General features: G+C 53.4%; 1 protein-coding gene across 4 annotated transcripts in view; it reads left to right on the top strand.

Moving 5' to 3' along the window:
- The first annotated feature begins 277 nt into the window (after nucleotides 1-277).
- Nucleotides 278-2,814, top strand: part of PCBP3 (poly(rC) binding protein 3) — a 295,105-nt gene continuing 292,568 nt past the window's right edge. For 2 of the 4 annotated variants that reach the window (XM_037742006.1, XM_017538508.2), the window contains exon 1: nucleotides 278-498. The gene's annotated coding sequence lies outside the window, so the exon portion shown is untranslated. The remainder of the gene's footprint in view (nucleotides 499-2,814) is intronic. The other 2 variants (XM_037742007.1, XM_017538509.2) reach the window with 2 other exon arrangements.

The following is a 2,814-nucleotide window of genomic DNA, read 5'->3' as shown; positions in this document are numbered from 1 at the left end:
AAATGCCCCGCCCACGACGAGTAACCAGCCCTTTCGAGGCCCCGTCTCCTCCCCTCCCAATCGTCGGCCCCGCCCCCGCGCGTCACTGGGCCTGGTTCCCCCCGCTCCCCCGCAGCCCCGCCCCCGCCCCTTTGACTGGAGTTGGCTTTTTCCAGAGAACTTCCCCGTCTCTGATTGGCCTCGCCGGTCGATGTTCCGCCGTTTGATTGGCCCGCGGCGCCCGCTTTCGCGAGCCTGCCCTTAGGCGGGGGCGGGGCCGGCGGTGCGCGCGGCGCGAGATTGGTCAGTGGCGCAGAGGGGCGGGCCCGCGCCGCGCGCAACGCTCGGGCTGGAGCGCCTGTAGCCGCGACCGCCGCCTCAGTCGCCTCAGCCGCGGTCGCCGCCGCCTCGACCGACTTAGGATCCACCGCCGCCTCGCCGCCTGCCTCGCCCTGACCCCGCCCGGGCCGCCCGGCCTGTCCCCGCCGGCCCACAATCTCGCCATTCGGCGCAGGGCAGGTGAGTGAGCGGTGGCGGGCGGGGTCGGGGTCGGGCGCCCGACGGAGGCCGAGTGACGGGGCGGCCCGGGACCGCGGCAAACTTCGCCCGAGCCGGGGCGGGAGGGGGTCCCGGGCTGGGTCGCGCTGTCCCCGACCGCCGCTGGCGCCTGCGGCGGCCCGGGACAGCGAGTGGACTCGCGCTCCCTCAAGGTGCGGTCGTCAGGCCGGGCCCCCCGCCTCCGCCCCCTCCCCAAATTCGGAAGTTGCCGCGGGAAGCCGAGAGCGCCTCGGCCCCCGGTCAGAAAACGTCTGGACGTCTTGAGGCTTCAGTTTCAAAACGGCACAAATTTCTCCTCCTGATGGAGAAGAGGTCTGGGAACCCCCCGGAGCGGCCGCGGAGGACTGGAGGGCGGCGGCGCGGGGCGCGGGGCCCCCTCCCCCTGGACGGCCGTGGGGAGAGCGCGGCCTCGCCCCTCGCTGACCCTGCAGAGAGCCGCGCGCGGGCGCTGGGGCGCGTGCAGGTCCCTCTTGTCGGTCGCTGTGGTTTGTTTTAATTCTGGGGGGTGCTTAGAACGTGTTTCTTATTGTTCCCACACGTGTTCTAGTTGGAAGTCTTGTTTCATGAAAGAGTTTATTTTTTCTTTTTGCGTGGTCATGTTTTCCATTTCCCCCCTACTCTGAATTTTGTTTCTGGCGTAAGAAATCTGAAAGTTAACCAAAAGTCAGGTCCTAAATCTCGTGGCCAAGCGTTGGTTATCTTCCACCGTCCTTCAAGGCAGCCTGGATTTGCAGGTCTCGTTAGCCCACCAGTGAGCCAGTAGTGCTCCCGGTTGATGAGCGTTTGTAGAGTGGGATTCACCGGAAGGGATATTGGGCAGCAGGGCCTTGCGGAGAGGCCTTTGGAGATTTCACTGGGTAACTTACAGAGTCCTTGTTTCAAAAATATTTCTCTGGCACAGGCCCTCACACATCCCTCTGAAATTGAACTCCCTTTCAGGGGCAAACTGTTGCCCTTTTTCTTTTCTTTGGACTTTTCTCAGATGTGAATCTCAAAGGAATGTGCAAGAGTGCTTTCCTATTTAAAAGAAGTAACTCCCAGTCTCCTCATATTCAAGAACAATTCATCATCTTAAAGCATGTCAGAGATACCTATTTTGGCCCAAAATGGGGTGTTTGTAGAACAGTGGCACTCTGGAGGGATCATTGATAAGATCTGAAAAGACCTTGTCAGATCTTGAGAATCAATGGGGCCATTGATTCTCACATGAGAAAAGCTGAAGTAGCTCTGGTGTTTTCAGACTTGGAGATCTGTCAGAAAACATGGGGCCTTTAAACACAAGTGCAGTGACTGACTAACTGATGTCTTTCACTTTCGAGCAGTATAATTTTTTTCACTTGTACGTAGATGCTGTTGTTTATACAGTGCAAGTTCATTACGAATGTTTTAGAACTTACATAGCTTCACGTATTTTCTTAGTTGATACTTAATATACGGTTTTGAAAAAGTTTTGATGGTAAATGGGGTCTTTATAACTGAAAAAAAAGGGCACTATCTAGAATTGAGGGCTTTTTGTCTGGTATTGCCACAGGTGCTGCTGATTAGTGGTGATATCGGACCTCAAAACATCACTTTCCCAGATATCTTTATAACACTCACGGTGGGGGAAAATTCCTTTTTATGTTTACATTTTTAGCTATTTATGAGAAAAAAATTCAACACATGGGTACATTTTGTTAGCTGTTTTGAAGAGGGTATCCTTTATTGTTCTGAGGGAGGCTGAGAGCATGCTGCATTTATAAATTTGAAAAAGTCTCATGAGCTTCTTGAACCAATCTAGCCATTCAAACTTGGATTCTGTGTATCAGTTTTGATTATTTCAGTTCCTGTGTCAATGGCAGAATCATTTCTATTTTAACAAATGCCTCAGGGCTTTACTGTAAAGGTGATCACAGAAGCAGATTTTAATAGATGTAAGTTGTGTATCCTCTCAGTGAAGAAGGCTGATGCTTCGTGCCATAACCAAGGAAAATACTTGCTCATGTTGGAAGTGCCCCAACTTAAACACTGGAATAAATGCTGTAGATTTTTTGGGCAGCTCTGATATCTCAGCTCTCATCCCTGGTAGCAATGACTCCAATAGGCAAGGCGTCATGGGTCCGCTGTCCATGGTGCTGAAGCCATGTCTCCTGTTTCTGTGTGTGTTTTGTCTTTTTGGGGTGTGTGTGTGTGTGTGTGTGTTTGCCTCAGACTTTGTCTTTTTGGTGTGTGTGTGTGTGTGTGTGTGTGTGTGTGTGTGTGTGTGTGTGTGTGTGTGTGTGTGTTTGCCTCAGACTT

The sequence above is a fragment of the Cebus imitator genome, unplaced genomic scaffold (assembly GCF_001604975.1).
Source record: "Cebus imitator isolate Cc_AM_T3 unplaced genomic scaffold, Cebus_imitator-1.0 Scaffold112, whole genome shotgun sequence".
NCBI classification, from domain to species: Eukaryota; Metazoa; Chordata; class Mammalia; order Primates; family Cebidae; genus Cebus; species Cebus imitator.
This window is presented reverse-complemented; position numbering and strand designations above follow the sequence as displayed.